Source organism: Thalassophryne amazonica, chromosome 2, assembly GCF_902500255.1.
Source record: "Thalassophryne amazonica chromosome 2, fThaAma1.1, whole genome shotgun sequence".
Lineage (NCBI taxonomy): Eukaryota > Metazoa > Chordata > Actinopteri > Batrachoidiformes > Batrachoididae > Thalassophryne > Thalassophryne amazonica.
Window position 1 is genome coordinate 115,075,188 of NC_047104.1, and position 25,119 is coordinate 115,100,306.

A 25,119-nucleotide genomic window follows, 5' to 3' on the forward strand; every position below is an offset into this window, starting at 1 on the left:
AAACAGTAATAATACCGCACTCATTTTGCACTCCTCATAAGGTTAGGATACAGTGCCCTCCAAAAGTATTGGAACACTTGGTATTTCACACATACGAGGTCTGTTAGAAAAGTATCCGACCTTATTATTATTATTATTATTTTTTTTTTTTTTTTGCAAAAACCTGATAGATTTGAATCAAGCGTGCTTGCATGAGCCGGCCTTGAACCTTCCTGTGCATGCGTGACTTTTTTCACGCCTGTCGATTGCGTCAGTTGCTGGCAAGCAGCATTTGCGTGAGGTAGTGTGTAGTGCTCTCGGCGGTTTTTCATTGCAAGGAAAATGACGGAACGACTGGAGCAGCGCTACTGCTTCAAATTTTGCCAGAAACTGGGCGACAGCCAGGTGGAAACCATTCGGAAGATTCAGACGGCTTTCAGTGACGATGCTATGGGCATCACACAGATTAAGGAGTGGTACAACCAGTTTAAAGACGGCCGCACAACGGTGGAGAGCGAGCCACGCTCCAGTCAGCCATCAGCATGCCGAAATGACTTGGTCATTGCCAAAGTGAACGCTATGGTGATGCGGGACCGTCGTGTGACTATCCGAGAAATTGCGGAAGAGGTGGACATCAGCAGTTTTTCGGCACATTCCACTGTGACAGAAGATTTTGCCATGAAAAGAGTGGCGGTGAAATTTGTGCCGAAGCTGACAGCGGAGCAAAAGCAACTTCGTGTTGAAGTCTCACAGGACTTGCTGGACTCCAAAAAATGATGCCCACCTTTTCCACAATTTCCCGGATAGTCACACGACTGTGATGCCCATAGCATCGTCACCGAAAGCCGTCTTAATCTTCCAAATGGTTTCCACCTGGCTGTCTCCCAGTTTCTGGCAAAATTTGATGCAGTAGCGCTGCTCCAGTCATTCTGCCGAGAGAACTACACACTACCTCATGCAAATGCTGCTTGCCGGCAACTGACGCAGTCGACAGGCGTGAAAAAATTCACACATGCGCATGAAGGTTCAAGGTCGGCTCATGCAAACACGCTTGATTCAAATCCATCAGGTTTTTGCAAAAAAAAAAAAAATAAGGCCGGATACTTTTCTAACAGACCTTGTATTATGTTAGAAACATTAAAAACAAAATAAGATTATAAAATCAAACCTTCACTGTGCCTTGTGATAGAATCACTATGATGACCACTCCAAAATGGCGGCCACATTCTTGCACCTCAGCAACCAATGTGGCGTCTACTCCTCTTTATAATGTCTATGTCGGTTTGTGGCTTTTTACGACAATGGTTTGTGCCTTTTTCTCTACTGTGGAGATTTTATGTGCCATTTCCGGGTTGTACCTTTGTCTACCGTTGGTTTGTGGCTTTTTACGACAACAGTTTGTGGCTTTTTCCCCACTGTGGACATTTTTTGTGCCATTTTCCAGTTTGTGCCTCCGTCTGACCCTCGCACCGGTGCACGGCGCTCCGCTCGTATTAAATAAGTAATTTATGAAGTGGTATTGTTCATATCTGATTATGGAACTGCTACACATCCCTCTTACATGGAGACAAATGTTCCATTTCTGTCAGCACAATAGTTATTATACATTAAAGTAATCCAGATTATGATAATGTATCCATAAATCAAAATATAATTTTACTTAAGTTGAAAATATATTATTATTTTGCATATCAGGCAGTAATTTGTCTTTATCTTTCATTTTTCATGCATTCTTATCCAGCTAGAGGAAAGCATGTTAGTACTTTTAACTATGACCCATTTTCAAAGTTGGCCACTGTTAGACTCCTCAGAAATGACACTTCCTGTGTGATTCAAGATTGCCAGAAAGTTTTTTTTAATGTTCCTTAAGGACCCCTTGAAACATCTAAACCAGTGGCTTGCTTTCACTCTAAGAAATAAAATGTTGAATTTAAATGATAAATTTAAGGTAACTTTTTCCACATAACTTTGTCAATTAAGTGCAGAACAATATTGGGATTTAAGTAATCATGTTTCATTTAATTAATGTCAATGACAATGTTGTTTTGGACTTAATTAACAATGTTATGTGGAAAAAGTTACCTTAACTTTATCAATTAAATTCAACATTTTATGCCTAAGAGTGTATGTTTCATTTGCACAAAATCCCAGCAGTCAGTTGGTGAGAGGAAGGGTGCACCCTGGACAGGCCTCCAGTCTATCAAAGGGCCACATACAGACAAATGCAGTATCACTCACCCTTGGAAGTGGGAAGAAGCTGGAACACCCAGAGGGAACCCACACAAACACGGGGAGAACATGCACTATGATAACTTATTTGTTCAAATTGAAGGTTGAAAACTAAAGGAGATGCAAAGATTTTTTTTTTAATTTAATTTAATTTATTTATTTGTTGCTTTCAGCTACCCCAGTTGCCCAAACAGGTCACGGAGGATCCAGTACAGATCTGCATGGGTACCCTTCACGATGCAGCTGCAGTTGTACATGGAGAAACGTGTAGCACCTGGTCTTCTGAAGTGGTCTCCCAGCCAGGATCTGTTCTGCTCAGCTTGTGAGATGTGATGGGATCAGGTGTGCACAGAGCAGCATGTCTAAAGGAAACTATTTTTTTTATATTAAATAATATTTCAAGGTTTGTACTTGCTGAACTCTTGCTCCCATACATTTCAGTGCTTAGTTTACTACAGTTATAGAGTGTTACGTAAAGTACCTAATAATTGGTGGTTTTATAAGTCCCGCTTGCCTATTTCATTAAACTCCTTCATAAAGCACCGGGTAACTGCCACTATTGAAAAGTGGTACATTAATGATCTTAGCCCAGTCGTAGGACCCTCTCTGGTATTCTTTACCTTCTCCTATGTGTGAAGATTGTTTTAGCCTATTTATTTTCTTCAATATCTTGTTGACCACGTCAACAAGATTTGAACTGCGGGCATTTAACACAAGTAAAAATCCACATGAAGTTACTTGATCATGTGGCACCTGGATGATTGCTATATACATAGGAATGTGTATAGGAGAGATCCAAGCAGAAAAAAATAATTAAACAGGCAGTCGTAGTGAGTAATTGTGCACTATACTGCACTGTAGCTGAGAGATGGATTTTCTACAAAAATATTACAAAAAAAGCTATGTTGTAGCCAATATATGCTGCCACGTTATTGCTTTCTTATACGTATAGGAGACCCTGGAGAAGACCCAGGACTAGTTGGAGAGATTATATCTCCACACTGGCCTGGGAACGCCTGGGAAAGGGAAATCTGGAGTCCCCTAACAGAGCTATTGCCCCCGCAACCCGATCTTGGATAAGCAGTTGAAGATGAATGATGAGAGCAAATCTATCATCCCGGCACCCTTGAGCCAATTACATTTGGCCTTGGACCTTAGGGTCAAGGTTGCACATGAACACTACTTTTTTCTGTATTATTTGGCCTTTTCCCACTTATGTTTCACTGTCTCCTGCAATGAAATAGGGACCATTACCTGGGGGATCTCAACCTGGGGTGGTTCTGTGGTGTGGTGGATGCCGTGATGATAGTGGTAGCTGCACATGGTCTGTGACCTGGCCTGACCACATAAATGATGAGCAAATCAGATAATCTGATGTTATAGTATATAGCATCAAATACTTGTTTTGTGGGTTTTTTTTCCACAGTGATTTTCTTGTCACAAAGTTAGCACTCTGTTTTCAGGGTACACACAGATCAAAGTGATTCCATCAGTTTGCTCTGTTATTTCCTCCAAGAAGCAGACACATGCCATGATAAGGCCAGTGAGTTTAGTGCTTTAGCTAAGATGACAGTTTGAGCGGGGATGAAATGTGCTGGAGCAGATACTCTGACAGCAATCTTCAGTAAACAATGTTTTTTATTTTGAAATATGAAAAATCAACGCACTCAGAACAGCTAAAAGCAGTGGTGACCTTGATGGCCACCAAACCTATAGGCTTTGGAAATAGAAGAAACTGACAAACAGGCTCATTTCATACAGCATGTTGAGAGAGACAGAAACATTTGCTTCAGCTAAAGTCAAACAAAAAACAATAAAATGGTTCACACAACCCTCATGAAAGGATCATGAGGGTTGTGTGAACCATTTTATTGTTTTGGGCTTTAGAACTTTACCACCATCAAACAATCAAAAACAACAGTTTCTTCTCTGATTTAGCACATTTCTGTGAGGAAATGGTCTCTGTCATGGTCTCCATTCACTGCATTCACTCTGTACATCACTTCACCCAGATTATCCTCATGAAACATTGGTAGTAAAATGGACAAAAATTAATGCACAAAAATTCATACATATCACACATACAACATTACAGCTTGGGACTCCGACGAGGGCGGTCGCATCTCCTCCACTCTCCCTTATCTCTCTTCTCTGCTTTTAACCTTCAAGTCCCTACTCCACCAGACTGTGAATTCCTCAAATTATATTGGATACTGGATCTATTGGACTACTATTGGATTAACCATGGAATTGAGCTGCTCAGCTGCTCTCTGAACGCTATTGACACCATTTTTTCTACAAGAAGGTCAGGATGGGGGGGATCCTACCTGCCCAGATGGAACGTATCCTGCGGGCTATGTTCTCAACTCCTGGAGTTCCTGGCGTGTGGCATGCTTGGCGCCTTTCTCCATTGAGGACGTCGAGGATTTATTCATTTTTGGTCTTATGGTAGCAGGGCTGGTACTTTTTGGCTTATGTACTGCCCTGATCTACCGGAAAATTGTCAAGACGGCAGCATCAAGAACCACGGCCCCTCGCTTGTCTGTCATGATTAACGAGGTTGGTAAGGCAGTGCATTCTCAGACTGTGATGACTCTTGAACTCAGACGCAAATTAGATGACATGTTGGAGCAGATGCGTGCCTTGCAGTTGAAGTTGATGATTTCAGAGGCCGGTGAATATTCTTAATTCATAATTGGGAATATTCTTAATTCATAATTGGGATTTGGTTGTGCAAGTGGAACTGTTAAAGTGTTTTTCACTGCACAAACCATAACATTACAGGCTTATCAAGCCTGAAGGTCAAATTGCCCAACTGTTTTCCTCCAGAGAAATTTTTTCGGCCTGAGGAACATTGGCTGTTTCTTATCTCAACTCACAAAGACAATAAACTGCTTTTCACAGGACTGAAGCATGCTCATTTCCGTCCCCCCCACCCGCCTCCTGTCCCCCATCAACACTCCCCTCTCCAGCGCCTGCTAATATCACTCCTTTCCCCTTCAGCGGGGGCAGTGCAGTTTTAGCTGCAGCCCCCGTTCTTCCCCCCAAGGTGACGGCAGCGCATCTCAGGGTTGCTGCGTGGCCTTCACCCACTTGCCTCAATTCGGATAACGGACTTCTTCAAATTTAGTGCACATAAACAATGTCAAATGTGTATATGCTGTCTTTAATTCTGATGTGTGCAATTATTACGGTAAACAAGTAATAATTGTGGACTAATTGCTGTCTGAGGTAAATGGAGTGTAAACATAATTTCTCCACTGTGAGATCAATAAAGTATATCTCATCTCATATTGTTTAGTTGGGAAACTATGATTACATGAACCGGGTCAAGGATGAAAACAGTGAAAATGGAAAGTTGATAGCACTCATATTTTTGGAGGAATTAAGGATATTAGCTAACGATAGTGAACAAATGGATGTTGTGCTGCATACACAATGGGAGTTCAGAGTTTTTGGGGTTATAAATGCTGTTATTGTGGTTCATGTTATTTTAATAGTGTTGCTAGTGTTATTGTTTCATTGTGTTTTTGTAGTTCAATTGGTTTACTTAGTTTAGTTAAGTGTCATGTTGCTGTTACCATGAGTAACAGTAATTTGATTTGTTCCGCCACTGTCCCTGTTTGTGGTTGTGTAAATGATATGGATGCCTGCAACATGTTTCAAAAAAGGTGGGACAGTGGTATGTTTACCACTGTGTTACACCACCTTTCCTTCTAACAACACTCAATAAGCATTTGGGAACTGAAGACACTAATTGTTGAAGCTTTGTAGGTGGAATTCTTTCCTATTCTTGTTTGATGTACGACTTCAATTGTTCAACAGTCCGGGGTGTCTGTTGTCGTATTTTACACTTCATAATGCGCCACAAATTTTCAATGGGCAACAGGTCTCAACTACAGGCAGGCCAGTCTAGAGACTTGCAAATCATTGTATTCTGTTTTTATTTACATTTTACACAACCTCCCAATTTCATTGGAATCGGGGTTGTATATATTAAGTATATATTAAATGGCTAAATATACTCAGTTGCTGCAGCTAGTCCTCTTCTGCCATTCTGTCCTGTGGTGTGCCCCAAGGTTCTGTTCTGGGACCTATTCTATTTGCATGCTCCCACTTGGACATATTTTGAGTTCCTTTAATAATTCCTCATATCATTGTTATGGAGATAACATACAGCTGTACATCTCCTTTTCTCCACAAAATGTTTCTGGGGTACCTGTTCTTCAAAACTGCATTAATGTCATAAAAACCTGGATGCCCGCTAACTATTTCTCACTTAATACAACAACAACTGAAGTCCTTGTTTGTGCCCCACTGGAGTTTGTACCTTCAGTGATTAAGAACCTTGGCTCTCTGTCATCTTTTGTTCACTCATCAGTCAGAAATTTTGGTGTTACATTTGATCAGGCTCTCAAATTTGACACACGTTTCACGCTTCTTTCATTTACAGAACATTGGCCACCTTAAAAACATTGTGTCTCAAACTGAGCTGGCACAGATCATTCATGCCTTATTTCTTCACATCTTGATTATTGTAATTCAGTGTTCCCAAGCCTCAGTAAAGTACCTACAAAGGTGGTCCAGTGGCTGCAAGGCTCCTTACAAGGTCATCTAAGTGGTCTCATGTAACACCCATTCTGTCCTCTTTGCACTGGCTCCCAATTCGATTGAGACTGCAATTTAAAATACTGGTGATGAGTTTTAGAGCTTTACATGGTCAAATTCCACTTTACATCAGTGAACCCTTGCACCCATACAGTGAGGAAAATAAGTATTTGAACACCCTGCGATTTTGCAAGTTCTCCCACTTAGAAATCATGGAGGGGTCTGAAATTTTTGTCTTAGGTCCATGTCCACTGTGAGAGACATAAAAAAAAAAAAAAAAAAAAATCTGGAAATCACAATGTATGATTTTTTTTTAAAATAATTTATTTGTATGTTACTGCTGCAAATAAGTATTTGATCCTCTTCCAACCAGCAAGAATTCTGGCTCACACAGACCTGTTAATTTTTCTTTAAGAAGCCCTCTTATTCTCCACTCTTTACCTGTATTAATTGCACCTGTTTGAACTTGTTACTTGTATAAAAGACACCTGTTCACACACTCAATCAATCACACTCCAACCTGTCCAACATAACCAAGAACAAAGAGCTGTCTAAGGATACCAGGGACAAAACTGTAGACCTGCACAAGGCTGGGATGGACTACAGGATAACAGGCAAGCAGCTTGGTAGAAGACAACAACTGTTATTATTTATTAGAAAGTGGAAGAAACACTAGATGACTGTCAATCTCCCTCGGTCTGGGATTCCATGCAAGATCTCACTTTGTGTGGTAAGGATGATTCTGAGAAAGCTCATTACTACACAGGAGGACCTGGTCAATGACCTGAAGAGAGCTGGGACCACAGTCACAAAGATTACATTAGTAACACATGATGCTGTCATGGTTTAAAATCCTGCAGGGCAGCAGGGTCCCTCTGCTCAGCCAGCACATGTCCAGGCCCATTTGAAGTTCACCAGTGACCATCTGGATGATCCAGAGGAGGCATGGGAGAAGGTCATGTGGTCAGATGAGACCAGAATAGAGCTTTGTGGAATCAACTCCACTTACCATGGGATGAGAGGATGAGAACAACCCCAAGAAAACCATCCCAACCGTGAAGTATGGGGGTGGAAACATCATACTCTGGGGGTGCTCGTTTGCAAAGGGGACAGGATGACTGCACCGTATTGAAGGGAGAATGGATGGGGTCATGTATTGCGAGATTTTGGCAAACAACCTCCTTCCCTCAGTAAGAGCATTGAAGATGGCTCATGGCTGGGTCTTCCAGCATGACAATGACCCCAAACACACAACCAGGGCAACTAAGGAGGGGCTCCGTAAGAAGCATTTCAAGGTCCTGGAGTGGCCTGGCCAGTCTCCAGACCTGATCTCAATAGAAAATCTTTGGAAGGAGCTGAAACTCCAAACCTGAAAGATTTGGAGAAGATCTGTATGGAGGAGTGGACCAAAATCCCTGCTGCAGTGTGTGCAAACCTGGTGAAAAACTACAGGAAACATTTGACCTCTGTAGGCTACTGTACCAAATATTAACATTGATTTTCACAGGTGTTGAAATACTTATTTGCAGCAGTAACATACAAATAAATCATTAAAAAAAATCACCTAAGATGAAAATTTCAGACCCCTCCATGATTTCTAAGTGTGAGAACTTGCAAAATCGCAGGGTGTTCAAATACTTATTTTCCTCACTGTATGTGACAAGCAGGTCTCTGAGGTCCTCAGACCAGAATCTGTTGGTTGTACCAAGATCAACGCTGAAGACCAAAGGAGACTGCATTTGAGGTTGTGGCACCCAAACTGTCGAATGCACTGCCACTACACCTACGTTCCTTGGACTCTGTTGGAACTTTTAAGGAGCAGCTCAAGACCTATTTGTACAGACTTGCTTTTGACTAGTTTTATGTTATTGCTGCTTTTAGTTTCTGTATTTTTATTTCTGTGTTCTTAAATTCTTGTAAAGTACTTTGTGAATTTATCTTGAAAGGTGCTATATAAATAAACTTTACTTTTTTAGGGCCCCTTCACACATAGTACAAATCAGGGTGAATCACAGCAAAACAGTTCGTATGAACAAACCACGAAAGCATTGAGCCAACATCGGGAGGGACACGTGGTCTGGCAGGTGTGAATGATCCCGCTGCAACAGGCATGAAACCGTCACAGCGGGAACACAGTGTGAGCAGCTGAAGCATGTGTAACCACACTGTGCAGCTGCTGTGGAACCCCCCCCCCCCCCGCCTACAAAAATACATGCCACCCACAGGACTCGAACGTGCAATTTACAAAAGCTCTGATTGCCAGCCAGAAACGTTACCACTGCACTACCATCGCTGTCCCATAAAAGGTGTGTAAAATGCCTGAAATCAACAAGGAGATAAACGTATTTAAAAAAAATGAAGCTACATACCATTAACCCCTTAACGCCCATCGTCACATATATGCTACAATCTCTGACTCAAATATGCAACTTACCAAATTGACCTGTATGCCCGTTGTCGCAAATTTGCAACATACCATCATTATTATTATAACATTATAACAAAGTCATTACCAGAATACCCAATATTACTATTTAGTTTTTGTGAAAAAGTGAAATGAATAATCTCAACATTATTTACCATCTACTTAATGGCAAAAACACACACAAAACATTTTTTATATACAGCTATATAAATTCGGGTGTTAAGGGGTTAAAAAACACAGCATTTTATTGAATCCCTCTTTTTGAGCAGACAATACAAGTATGAACTGTCTGTTCCTCTGTAGATGACCCATGATCACAGAAGTACAGTCAGGAAATGACATGAATGAAGCAGTGAGCTCTTATCATGTCCACATCTGCTGGCCCGGTGTGTCCGGCCAGCCCTGCGCGTGTCTGCCCCGACACATGTGTCCTGTGGACGGTGTGCCGCAGGACAGACACCGTGTCATGTGGAACAGAGCTCATGTGGGTAATGTGACATTCAGATTGCCTGCTGCGTGTTATGATCTAACCGTCCGTTTCACCTGCGGCAGCCTGTCAATGTGCATGCTGTGCACTCGCTCACTGCAGTCCGTCGCAACAGCGATGTATGTTTTTATATATGCCCACATGAGGACAGCAAGCAGACACACACACATCACAGTGGACTGGTGTAAGTTTATGTCCATCCAAACACGGTACGTGTTCCCCAGCTGGGGCGTCCAGAACCAGTCATCTCAACAGCTGTGGCTGTCGGTGGACACACCCCCTATCAGTTCAGCGCACACACCAACGTGTCACTCTCTGTTATGTGATCATTATTCTTTAGTTATTTGTTATGTAATTGTGTATGTAGGTAGTGTAGTACTTATTAATATACCTCTCCTGGCTGTGGTCTCTGTTTTTGTACTGTGACACGTCATGTGCACTGAGTCGTCATTTGTGTCTCTGGTCACCTGCTGGGAGGCACCTCCCCATGCTTGTGCACTCTGACTTGGCTGTCCGGCCCTGCATGTGTTCATGCCTGTACATACATATAAGCATTTTATGCAAGTGTCGAGACACATGCACCACTTGTGTTGCTTTTTGCAACGCCACATTCGTGGGGATGCTTTGGCAAATTTCACATCCAGCTCGAAAGTGATCATCTGCTGACTGTTTTTGTGCTAAGTGCGTGAATGGCCACACATTTTCTAAGTGTCAGGCAAGCGGTGTTAGATGTTCGTTTGTGTCACCTGGAATTTGGTCGATACCTGCCGCGAGAGGGATTGAATGGGCTCTCACAAGGTGCACTCTGTCTTTCAGCCGCTGGTGTGTGCGAATAGTTGTAGCGACAGGTGTACGAGGCATTGGAGGCAGCTATGATTTTTCGCAATTCCTCCTTCCTGCGCTAGTCGACTTCAGTCGTGTTATGGGTGAAGGGGCCCTTATTCACTTACTAAAAGCAAAGTGGTGTCTGTGTACATGTATGCGTGGTTGATTTTATTTAGTAAGTTCAATGTAAATACATATTATAATTGTAAATACATTAAAGATATATGCATGACACAAGAAAGTGAAAACACTTATTTCCATTGTGGTCCATTTAAAAATCAAATGTCAAAATAGAAATAATAAAAAATAAAATAATGATAATACTGCTAATAATAATGATAATAATTATAATGATAATAACTCTGTGTATATGATAACAAGAACCTAAACAATTTATAAATACATCAAGACAGTTACATTAACATAAAAAAAATATAATTAACAGGAAATAAAAGGTTAGAGTTCTTCCTCTAAAAACTGTTGAGGTCTAAGGTTCTAAAAACATTCTGAACTCACACATCATTCCAACTCATTATAGAAAAATTGTGCAATTCATTACCACCCTTAAAAAAATCAACTACTTATTTTATAAACACAACCCAATCTAGAGCCTGTGTATCCCCACAAGCAACAAGCTAGTATAAACTATAACATTCACAGAGTGCTTTTTCAGACTCTTTAAAGTGCTGTAAGACTGTGATAAATTAATCTAACTTATGCTGTTTTGTAAATGTTAAGCTTTTTATTGTACATTTTGTTTTATTTTTCATTTTATTGGTTCATGTTCTGTACTGTCTAAACTTAGAATATTAATGCCTTTATTTTACACACTCCGATACAGTAGGTGGCAGTATGGACCTCTAAAGCTTGTTTGCAATCCACCAGTAAACAAAAGAAGAAGTAGTTTTATTTTTGTTTTTAATTGATAAGTGTTAAGTTTATTTTCAGACTGTGGCTGCTGATCTGACAAAGCTGAGCACCTTAAAGCAGTGACTCATGATGGATTTAATGGATCAATATGTGTGGAAATCTCCAAACATACTGAACTGTCACGGTCTGTTAGATGTTAGCAAAACCAAAACAATCATGGGGGTAAAGATAAAGCCATGGAGATACATGACAGAAAGAAATCGGACTGCGTTTGACAGTGGCACAAAATTTTAAATAAAAAATATGCAGTCCAGAAGGCTATGATTATAATCCATTCGTTGGCTGAGTTTGACAGCGATCTGCTCCATTACAGCAGAGCTGTTGGCAGAATAACGCTGGCCGGCGACATCCAGGCAAACAACACACATTATAGGAAGGGTTATTATTCAGACCCTAACTGTAACATGCATTTCTAAACACTAATTGTGAAACATTTGTTGAGCATGCACATGCAAATTTGTAGGATTGTGCAAAAAAAATACTGTGCTTAGCTTTTCATATGATGTCATACTTTGCTGCCAAATACAAAAGTATGAACAATGTGGGATTGTTGGAAAAGTCATATTTGTGTGCTGTAATGACAGGATATCCACAGAGGGCCTTTAATTAACTGACATGAGCAAGATTAAGTCCACGGGCTGTTCTGACTATTTTCATACATTCTCAATTAATTTCCCAGCCCTGTTATATTGGTAGTGCAGGTGGCTCAGATAAGGAGTTGAGCTGTCAGGATGTAGATTTGGAAATAATGCTGAATTTATGTGGAAATGATCATTGTAGAAAAGCTTCAGATATCTGTCGCTGAGATAGATGATGACTGGAGTGTAGTTAGAAGCAGAAATGAGGTGTTAATCCGTGAACCGCGTCATCAGGGGGGACCAATTTTTAGGGGACCATTTGGTTGGCGACACCACTACCAGTGGGTCTTAGGGTCTAAACGGGACTTATTTTTTCTTTCCTCTTACATGGGCAAAATAAAGCTGGAAAAGGGTTTGTCCACATTATATGTTGTTTTAGTTTGGACTGTTACAAAAAAGTTTAAATGGTGGTATTTATTGAGTTACTGTATTAAACTATCGGGGACTGAATCATTTTTCAATCTATTCACTCACTGTATTTTGGCAGGTCCATGCCCTCCAACATTTTAGGTTCATTGTAGGTGAATGACTACAGACTTTATCGATAGGCACAATCACACTATTCATCCATTCTTGTGGCATTTTGACCTATTTATGCCACTTTTTTGACAAGACTATGAGAAACGTCAGACATCCACATATTTATACTTATTACCCATTAACAAGATTCAGACATAAGTAGTGAGACAAGTTCACTGTCTGACTTGTTCCGAGGGTTTCTTGAGGAATCCAGAAGGTGACACAGAGGCCACTGCAGAATCTGAAGTCAGCAATAAGTTAGCTGCAGGATGAAGAGAAATATCTTCTCTTTATCCTCCCTGTCAATTCTTTTTTTACCTACCTGCATGGCTTTCCGGTGCTTTCAGGACTTGCTATGCTCGCTGTCTCTTTGTCAGTGAATGGCTTTTTCCCCGCTCGCTGTCTGTGCGTGTCTGGCTGTCTTTCTGCAGCCACACACACACACACACTCAGAGGCAGGCTTTGATCTCGCCTGTCCTCGCACCCAGGTCGACAGTGATGCTGTATGGCTTTTCTTTGCCTATTAATGTCTTAACTCCTGCTCTGCTCCGAGCAGCAGGTCTGCTGAGACCTCATTTCCTCACCCCAAACCATCTAATGACAGGCCTGGACACCTTAATCACAAGCATATGGTAAGCCAAGGTGTGAGCGAAAGTGTATGTGCATAAATATGAGAAGTGAGGTGTGTGTGTGTGTGTGTGTGTGAGGAATGGTAAAAAGTTCACATTCACTCAAGTGTATGCCATGACAGAAGTAGCACTTTTCAGCATTAGTGCATTAAAAAAGAAAGCACAGGTTGCTGGATTTTTCTTCAAAAATGCAAAGAATCAGGTTTAACATAAATGTTGAAAATATGATGATATAAATAAAGCATATTGTGGGACCTTTATTTAGAAGCGACAGACAGTTGATCGATAAAGATATGAGTGTTTTATGGGTAGAAGGGAAACTGCAGATTTTGTGGTAAACTTTGCATCATCCAAACTTCGTTTGCATCATTATTGCTCAGAGAAAGAACAACAAACAATTTTCCTATCGCAGCAATTAAGATAAATGTTTAAACCAAGATAAATATCCACCATGTCAGCTAGCGAAATTACTTCCCTCAGGCTGCCACAAAATGTTTCATATCAAATAAGCATTTTAATCATAACAGAAAGAATTCAGAGATAAAATAGTTACTAGTGAAACAATTCTGAGCTACAATTACACACAGCATTATTTGTGTTATGACTTCAACAGCCCAGATAATTTAAATATTTAGGAGAATGATGCTTATTATGTACCTATGATCTTAAAAATTACATGTGGTCACACACAGTGCTATTCATTGGTATAGTATGGCAACAGTATGTGTCATGATCCAACACAATGTATTTCTGATATTTACAGGTCTCAACACCCAGATGCACCTTAGGGCCCCTTCACACATAACACATATGAGGCCAAATGGCGCACAAAAGAGGAAGCCATTTGTGAGAAATTGGAGCCGCCTCTAACGCCTTGTACACCTGTCACCACAACCGTTTGCACACACCAGCGGCCGAAAGACAGAGCGTGCCCTGCGAGTGCCCATTCAATCCCTCTCTCGGCAGGTGTCGGACAAAATCCAGGTGCCACACACAAACATCCAGTACCACTCACGGAGCACTTAGGAAATGTGGGGCCATTCGAGCAGCCAGCACGAAACTAGAGAGTAGGCAACCACTTTCAAGCTGGCTGTGAAAACTGCCACGCATGTGGCGTGCCAGAGTGTTGGTTCCTCAACACATGTAGCATGCATGTACATTGCACGTGTCGCCCCCCAACACGTGGCATGCGGGGGGAACACACTTGCATGAAATGCTGATATGTATGTACAGACATGATCAAATGGGGACCGGCCCGCCCCGTCTGAGCACACACAGCACAGCGGGGCACCTCTCAGCTGATCGCCGCCCAGCCAACCACTGACTGCTGGAAATGACGGCTCAGTGCACATGACATGTTACATTACAACCATACAGACCATAGGCAGGACAGGTATATAAATAAAGACTTCAATAACTACAGACACAATTACATAACAAACAACTAAAAGAAATGATCACAGAACACAGAAACAGAGAGTGACACTTTGTTTTGTGCGCTGAACGGACAGGTGGGCGTGTCTGCAAACAGCAGCAGCTGTTGAGATTTCCCAGCTAGAGAACACATACCAGTGTTTTTGAAGGACATGACATTACAACTTTACACTGTGAGGCACATGTGTGTGCTTGCTCTCCTCACCTGGAAATACATAAAAACATATCGACATATCGCCTTTGCGACAGGCTGCAGTGAGTGCACAGAATGCAGATCGACAGGCTGTGCCAGGAGAAACGGACCGTCAGATCATGTGTACACTCAGCTGGTGATCTGATGTCACGTCACCCACGTGTGAGCTATGGCCCACATGATGTCATGTCCTTCTGCATGCCAGCTGGACACGCTGGGCTAGCAGGTGTGGACATGGTAAGAACAAACTCCTTCATTCATGCCATTTCATGACTGTACATCTGTGACCATGGGTCATAGACAGAGGAACAGAAGGTTCATACTTGTATTGTCTGCTCGATAAGAAGAATTAAATATTGTAAATTGTGGTGTTGTTTTATGGTGTCATTTTTTTTCTCCACAGCAGTGATGTCCACAAACAAAGGGGGTGTGTCTCTGTGACTGGCAAGGACATGCTATCTGTGCTCGCAACTCACAGCCGGAGAACACCTGTAGTGGGTGGTAGAATGTGACATCGCATAACTTCACCATGAAGCGCGGATGTCAGCTCGCTGTCCTCATGTGGAAATAAATTAAAACATATCGCTTCAGCTCACTACCACGTCAGCGCACTGCCATGCTGGTGAATATTGTGCCATGCAGAAAATCACCATGAGGTGCATGTCACTGTGGGGTTTCCCCATATTGTAATAATTAAAACACATATCACATTTGCACGTCTGAATATATACAGTATACGAGGTCTGTCCATAAAGTATAGGTCCTTTTTATTTTTTTCAAAAACTATATGGATTTCATTCATATGTTTTTACGTCAGACATGCTTGAACCCTCGTGCGCATGCGTAAGTTTTTCCACGCCTGTTGGTGACGTCATTCGCCTGTGAGAAATTGTTTAACAGCTGGACATGTTCCAACTTGTCCTTAAGGCTTCCAACGGAGGTGTTTTTCCTGTGGCGGAGCGTTGCGGCGGCTGCGAGTCGACGCTGCAATCCGCCCGCACGTCTTTCATTAAAAAAATCTCCTTTAACTGTGCGCGTCGGGACGCAGCCGCCGCGACGCTCCGCCACAGGAAAAACACCTCTGTTGAAAGCCTTAAGGACAAGTTGGAACATGTCCAGCTGATAAACAATTTCTCATATACTCACTCCACTGAAAGCCATCAAAAGCCGCCTGGATTTTACAAATGTTATCAACACGGAGGTGGTTTTCCTGTGCCGCCGCACCGCGCCGGCTGCGTCCCGACGCGCGGACCCGTCCGCACGTCTTTCATTAAAAAAAATCTCCTTTAACAGTGGAATATCCAGATAAAATGCTGAAACCGACTTCTTCTGAAACTTCTCTGTTCTCTCACGATGTCCTGGATCAATAGAGCCTGAAATGTGGAGGTTTTCAGCTTGAAACAGGCTGATGATGGCGCCTGAGAGCGCTGCACGACGTCTCGCACCGTGGGAAGTCCTTAAAGCGACAGTATCACCTCAAAATCTCTCATCAGACGTTAAAATTTTCACTGAAAACCAGCTTAATTTTTCGAACCGTGTCCACTTCGATGTGTCTCACAGGTTTAGAAAAAATTTTGATCAAACAAAGCGCCAGTCTCTCAGCAACTTCTCAGACAAAGGAATTCCGACGAGGGGCGGGATGACTCCTCCCACAAGGAGTGCTCACAGGCGAATGACGTCACCGACAGGCGTGGAAAAACTCACGCATGCGCACGAGGGTTCAAGCATGTCTGACGTAAAAACATATGAATGAAATCCATATAGTTTTTGAAAAAAATTAAAAGGACCTATACTTTATGGACAGACCTCGTATCTTTTGTTCCCAGTTCCGACTGACTGCACGTGAACTCTCGTCTCGTCCATTTCAACACATTTGTGATAAAGGTGTACCTCAAGGCTTAGCTCACATGCATGTGTGCATCATCTGCTCTACAAAATGATCTGCAGCTACTGCGTGAGCTGGACAGCTACAAGAGGACAAATGAAGCTGTTGCTTAAGTTGCCGTCAAGTCATTCTCTGGACAGGGCATTGTGACATTTTGTGTTATTTTATTTGTGTTAATCTGTTTTTGTTCAAAAAGCATTTATTAAGTTCTGAAGTAACTGCTAGCAGCTGCTAGTCTTCTTTTGAATTATTTCTACAACATTCTTATGTTCTTATGTTAAAACAGCCGTTATTTATCATATCCAGATTTTCCAAAAATGACAAAACTTTGATGCTGTTGAGCTACTAGTAAATATTATTATGATACATGCAAATTTTGTCAAGTTTTTTCTTTTCACATTATGAACAAATCTGGACGGTGGGACAATAAAAATTAGAAACTTTATTTTTGAGTGGTACCCTACTCCCTATGTAATTTAACATTTTCTCCAGAGTTTTCTCAAGTACTTTTTTACACAGCATTTCTAAACATCCTGGCTTTCTTTCCAGCCTGAAATCTTTTGCTTCCTACCTCTGCCAGTCTTGTTCTGTATTCTCGTTGAATTTCTTGATAATACTTCTCACTTCAGTTCTTGACACTTGGAAATGTGATAATTCCTTCTCCTGCTTTGTGAGCATCAACAATTCTTTTTCTCAAGTCTAAACTGATTTATATATAATATATATATTTGCATGATGTTTTCTCAAGTGACAGCTTAAACTGTTACTGACATTTTTATACTATGTGTATTTTGGAAGATAACCCTTAGTCTGAACTTGATTTTACTCGCTGTGAGCATTACAAAGATAAAGCACATCATTGCACAACAGTGGTTTGTGCTATGGTTCAGCGGAAATGTCAGTCCTTAAGGGACTAATACAGTGCATCCAGAAAGTATCCACACCGCTTCACTTTTTCCACATTTTGTTACGTTACTGCCTTATTCCAAAATGGAGCAAATTCATTTTTTCTCTCAAAATTCTACTAAATTCTAAGAAATCACATGTACATAAGTATTCACACCCTTTGCTCAGTACTTTGTTGATGCACCTTTGACAATAATTACAGCTTCATGTCTTCTTGAATATGATAGTTAAAATATTTGTTGTGCGCACATCCAATCCTGATTAGGCCAGGTGCAGGATAATCAAGAATAGCAGACAAAAAAAGAAAGAAAAACCTGCACACCGGTAGAACTCCCAAAATCTTTAATTGACCAAAAAAGTACCGTTTCTTCAGGGTCTGACCTCAGGGTCAGATCTGCACACCTCAGAAGGTGTGCGGATTTTCTTTTTTTTTTTTCTTGCATATGACGCCCCAAGCTTGGTGCACCTATCTTTGGGCAGTTGTGTCCATTCCTCTTTGCAGCACCTCTCAAGCTCCATCAGGTTGGATGGGGAGCATCAGTGCACAGACATTTTCAGATCTCTCCATAGATGTTCAATCAGATTCAGGTCTGGGCTCTGGCTGGACCACTCAAGGACATTCACAGAGTTGTCCTGAAGCCACTCCTTTGATATCTTGGCTGTGTGTTTAGGGTCATTGTCCTGCTGAAAGAGGAACAGTCACCCCAGTATGAGGTCAAGAGCGCTGTGGAGCAGATTTTCATCCAGGATGTCAGGATACATTGCTACGTTCATCTTTCCCTCAATCCTGACTAGTCTCCTAGTTCCTGCTGCTGAAAAACATCCTCACAGCATGATGATGCCACCACCATGCTTCACTTTAGGGATGGTATTGGCTAGGTGATGAGCGGTGCCTGATTTCCTCCAAAGATAACATCTGGCATTTACACCAAAGACTTCAATCTTTGTGTCATCAGACCAGAGAATTTTGTTTTCATGGTCTGAGAGCTGCCATGTGCCTTTTACTAAAGAGGGGCTTCCATCTGGCCAATCTACCATACAGCCTGTATGGTGGATTGCTGCAGAGATAGTCATCCTTCTGGAAGGTTCTCCTCTTATGTAAATATGAAAACTTTCTGAGTTATGTTGACTATCCACAAACAAACCAATCTATAAAAGATTCCCTCCTTGGTCGGTGTAATGCTCACCCATGTAATGCTTCTCTTGTTACCTCTGCAGTTTTCTCTCTCCATGTGCTCACTATTCATCTTTCTCTGCTGGAGCGATGGCTCAATTACCATTCTTCACACTCCAGCTTCAAAAGTGTGCAAAATGGAACAGGATTACTTGACTGTGCAATAAAGTTTACAGTTAATTTCCTCTTACTTAACGTCACTCTCTGTCAGAGTTCACACAGCTCATTAGTGATTCTTCTCTTTGGTCATTTAACTTTCCTTCTGTGTTTTGAGCTGGAGGTGATCAGTGCTACTAAGAAAAAGCTACAGTGTGTAGGATTTAGTGTCATCTAGTGGTGAAGCTGGGTAGCAATGGTGGCTTAGTGGTTAGCAATGTTGCCTCACAGCAAGAAGGCTGTGGGTTCGGTTCCCACTTGGGGCCTTTCTGTGTGGAGTTCCCTCCAGTCATGCAGGTGTGACTGTGTTTGTTTGTCTGCCTGCGGTATACTGGCGTCCTGTCCACGATGTACTCAGCCTCGCACCCAATGACTGCAATCATAGTCTCCTGCTGCGCCCCCCCGTGACCCTTAATTTCGGTAAGCTGGTATAGAATATAGATGGGTAGATGGTGAAGCTGCAGACTGCATTATTTTGTCACCATTTTGTTTCCCTTGCAATAACCAACATGTATGATCGTCCATTTCACAAAACTGAGTGTTCTCAAATTTGCTAGCCTGAACTAGCAACCAGTAGACAGTGTATATTGGAATAATCACTAATTCCTTTTCTTTCATTTTTATGTCATGGTGCAGCATCTGTCATAGTCGTTGGTGTCATCGTCGTCCATTTATTTGTCTATATCTCAAAAAACTATCTGATTCTCAACTCAACTCAATCTTTATTTCCAAAGGCTGACCAAAGTGCTGTACATAATTAAAAATGGTCACCAAGTTAGCCCAAATGTAAGTAAATAAATGAAAAATAACAATAAAATAGCAACCGGCAATAAAACAAATAGAGGACAAAGTAAAATAAAGAGTAAAAAGTAGTAGGAAATAATTTGATTTGATTTAATTTAATTTATTTTATTTACATAGCACCAAATCACAACAAAGCTGCCTCAGGCGCATCGCAAAAGTAAGGTCTAACCTTACCAACCCCTACAGCAAGCAGACAGGCGACAGTGGTAAGGGAAAAACTCCCTTTGATGATTTGAGGTAGAAAGTTCAAGCAGATCAGACTCAAAGGGGTGACCCACTGCTTGGGCCATGCTATCGACACATTATACAGCAGCAGAAAGTAGCATTATGCAACTCAAAAACAGAAGAAATACTAAGGTGAAACAGAGATGTAATCACTCATTTAGGAAATAAATGAGCAATAACTATTTTCTAATTTGGCAAGGGTGTAATATGGGTCAATGACATTGTTCCCATTTAAAAAATCATATTCGTAGATTAATTCATGTAGAAATGGTGGCCATTTTAATGCCGGAAATAGCCATTTTGAGCACGTAAAGGCAATTTTCTCAAAAACTGTCTGATAACTTTTTTCTAAATTGTCAAGGGTGTAATATGGGTTGTTGACATATTTCATGTCAAAAAAGTATGGATTAGTTTGTTTGGAAATGGTGGCCATTTTTATGCCAGAAAAAAAAAAAAAAAAAAAACCCAGCCAATTTGGGTATTTGGACCCAATTTTCTCCAAAAATTGTCTGATCACCTTTCTTTTAATTTAACCCTCTGGGATCCGAGGGCATTTTTGGACAGTTTACTCGCCTGGTATAAATGTTTTATTATTGCTGTTAACAGCTCTCCCTGCATCCCACAATCAAGTTTTATGTGTCTTTTTTTCAGGACAACCTGCACTTTCAATATATATATGTTATAGTTGTGTTTTGTAAGTGTAATAAAGGTTTACAATCAGAAATAAGAGAGATAAAAGTAAAGGGTAAAATAATTTTCCACACACATTTGTTCAAAACACACAGCAAACTATAATAAACAACTGTTTTGACACTTTATAAAGGTAATTTGGACTCTTGTGCGAAAGACTGTACAACAAAAAGGTTCAAACAATAAACACAAATGCACATTTTGAACAATATATACAAAATGGTCTATGTATTTTGTTTGTCTTCATCTCAAAGCAGTTTCTATCTGCTATTACACAAAGGTCACTTCACAAACTTCTACTATGAAGTTGACTGTGTGTTTGTTCTCTCCTGCTCTGAAAGCAACATTCACACTTCGAGACTCATTCAGTTTGAGGAGCAGCCCCTTCCCCCCTCACTCCATTGATATGGTAAACAGTGCTTTACGCCGGAGCGAGGGAGCTTGCCACAGGCTTATCCAGTAACATTCACAGGAAAACTAGTCGAGCAATCCTGATACTCACACACTGTTTGAGCATGTGAGATTGTATGAGAGGCTCTCCGTCTGCTCATTTTTGCTGTGCGTGATGGCGCAGGGCATATTGGAGCAGCCAGGGGGCTATTGAAACAGGCCAACTAGTAACACATCACTCCTAAAAACAATCTTTGGTGTGTCACGTGAGATGAATCTGCCCTACGATTGGATTTTGGAAAACCATGTGACGGTGAACCAATTCCGATTGGACACTGACACTGCTCATGTCATCACACAGCTTCTATGAGGAGTACAAAGATGGTGGATGGTGGCTCAAAAGTCCACAGAGTTAACATTTCAGCAAAAAAAGTAAGTTTCTATCTCATATCATTAAAAAGTTCTTTATAATTTAGTAAAGCTTGGTTTCAGCAATCGTATATGACGGCGTCGGCCCCAGAGGGTTAAGAAGGGCACATTATTGTTCATTGACACTGTTCCTGTCCCAAAATAATTTGTGTAGATTCATTCGTATGCAAATGTTGACCATTTTCATGCAGAAAATGGCCGTTTTGCCTTGGGCTTTAATTGAGCTGATAACCCATAGGGACCTTGGCACTCTAGGTTGTTTTTAGTCTACACAGAGTCAGAAAGTTCTTTTTGGTTTACTGTATGAACATGGTGATGACTATGATGCGGCCCGCTCCTATGTGGATTTCAAGGACTCATTCTTCACTCATGAAAACACATTGATTCCTTATTGCAGGTAATTCTACACGATTATGGAAGCTATATTCCAATTTCTGCTAATCAGTGCCCCTAAAACCTACGCACTGAAGCGTTAACTACTGAATGTAAAAACACCTGAAAGAATCTACGAGGGAACTGACTGCTTTTAAATGTGCAACATAGTATCACTGGACTAATGTTCAAAATTTTGTCTTTAAAGATTGTGTTAAAATAGCATCAATATAACAGTATTTCACCCTAAATCACGTTTCGTGACCTTTCCTTCTGTCTACTTTCCAGCTGCACATTCTAATGCACATTTGCTCTGCTTCCCTCCATACCTTCTTCTCACTTGCTCTCCTTTCTTTAATCCTCTCTTTCCCTAAGTGCTCGCTCCCAGCCTTGAGCCTTGGGAATCCACACAACGTGATTGTGTTTTGATGTTCTTGTGAAACTTACAAGTGCACTCAGCACTCAAGACCCATAACATACATTTCCAAGACCATTCAGTCAGACGAAAAGACACAGAGGAGAAGGGAAGAGAATTTACCACAGTCAGCAAAGCATAGCCACTCACAGCTGAATGTATAAAACAAATAAACAAAAAACAAACAAACAAAAAAAAGTGCATGCATCACCATACCTTTGGGGCTGCACAAATATCAAATTCACTCACAAATCCCTGAATGCTTGCTTTGTCCTGGACTGAAACATGACCAAAGGGCCAGACACAGTACTACAAATCAAATCAATTAGACACAAAAAAAGCATAAGAACCCGGCAAATGTTTCCTAGGCTGCACAACCTGCTATAAAAAAGCAGCCCAAAGCAGATTTTTGAATTGGTGTATATAGTCATGATTTATGGGCAACACAGTACTGCATGCAGTTAGTGTAAGCAGTTCGTGTACTTGCCTCCAAAACAGAAGGTCCCCAGTTCAAAGGAACCTCTGTTGGACCTCTCTGTGTCCATCCATCCATCCATCCATCCATTTTCTACCGCTTTATCCGGAGTCGGGTCGCGGGGGCAGAAGCTCAAGCAAAGCCGCCCAGACCTCCCGATCCACACACACCTCCTCCAGCTCCTCCGGGGGAACCCCAAGGCATTCCGAAGCCAGCCGAGAGATATAGTCCCTCCAGCGTGTCCTGGGTCTTCCCCGGGGCCTCCTCCCAGTGGGACGTGCCCGGAACACCTCTCCAGCGAGGCGTCCAGGGGGCATCTGGAAAAGATGCCCGAGCCACCTCAACTGACTCCTTTCGACGTGGAGGAGCAGCGGCTTGACTCCGAGCTCCTTCCGAGTGACCAAGCTCCTCACCCTATCTCTAAGGGAGCGCCCAGCCACCCTGCGGAGGAAACTCATCTCGGCCGCTTGTACTCGAGATCTCGTTCTTTCGGTCATGAGCCAAATCTCATGACCATAGGTGAGGATCGGAACGTAGATCGATCGGTAAATCGAGAGCTTTGCCCCCCTATTCAGCTCTCTCTTCACCACAACGGTCCGATACAGCGACCGCATCACTGCAGATGCTGCACCGATCCGTCTATCGATCTCACGCTCCATCCGTCCCTCACTCGTGAACAAGACCCCGAGATACTTAAACTCCTCCACTTGAGGCAAGGACACTCCACCGACCTGAAGAGGGCAAAGCACCTTTTTCCGTTCGAGAACCATGGTCTCGGATTTGGAGGTGCTGATTTTCATCCCGGACGCTTCACACTCGGCTGCAAACCGCCCCAGTGCACGCTGAAGGTCCTGATTTGACGAAGCCAACAGAACCACATCGTCCGCAAACAGCAGAGACGAGATTCTGTGGTTCCCAAACCAGACCCCCTCTACACCCTGGCTGCACCTAGAAATTCTGTCCATAAAAATAATGAACAGAACCGGTGACAAAGGGCAGCCCTGGCGGAGGCCAGCATGCACTGGAAAGAGGTTTGACTTACTACCGGCAATGCGAACCAAGCTCCTGCTGCGGTAGTACAGGGACCGGATAGCCCTTAGCAAAGGACCCCGGACCCCGTACTCCCGGAGCACTCCACACAGGGTGCACCGAGGGACACGGTCGAATGCCTTCTCCAGATCCACAAAACACATGTGGACTGGTTGGGCAAACTCCCATGAACCCTCGAGCACCCGATGGAGCGTGTAGAGCTGGTCCAGTGTGCCGCGACCAGGACGAAAACCACACTACTCTTCCTGAATCCGAGGTTCAACCATCGGTCGAATTCTCCTCTCCAGTACTCTGGAATAGACCTTACCGGGGAGGCTGAGGAGTGTGATCCCCCTATAGTTGGAACACACCCTCCGGTCCCCCTTTTTAAACAGAGGGACCACCACCCCGGTCTGCCAATCCAGAGGCACTGTCCACGCGATGTTGTCTTCAGCAAATCTCTGAAGTAAATTGATATAAATTAAATAAAAAGTATCAAAGCCAAAATGATGGGTTACATAGGTAGTGCAACACATGTAAATAATCAGTTTTATTGCCAGTTTTCATCAGACAAGTCAGGGGATGGATACATGTACATTTACAAGTACTGGGGGTGTAGCAAGATGGTGCTTGTGTCAGGCCTGTGTTTTTTCATGATTTATATAATGAAATCAAACCTGTTGTCTAAACGTTTTGTCTCTGCTGATTGGATATACGATCAAAACATTTTCTTTCAAATTAGACCAGAGGTGTCCATTCCAGAAAGGGCCAAGAGGGTGCAGGTTTTCTTTGCAGCCACTGACTACAGCAGGTGATTTCATTGATTAACATCACTTTGTGCAGATGGGATGAGTTCATCAGTGAAATCACCTGCTGGAGTCAAAACCTGAAGATTCTTAGTTTCATAGAGGAGTGGAATAGAGAAGGATTTTCAACAAAACAGATCACATCTAGGCTTCCATCTCAGATGTACCTTCTGGGAAATTATAGCTGAACTTTCAGGTCTTAATTTAAAGAAAATCACCCTTTTATATAACAGCTGAGTGGATCCTTGTCATTCGATTGGTGGCTTGTATGTCACGTGACATGATTATTCATACCATTTGCCGTTGTGTTTCATTGATCGTGCAATAGTTATTTTTTAGCGTGCAATTTTGGAGCTATATGAAATGTGCTATTGCACGCCCTGACCACCGCGCTCGCTCACACTACCGGGGGGATAGCGTTTAGTTAAACTGGATCAAAGGATAAAAATTTAGTTTCTAGTTATTTT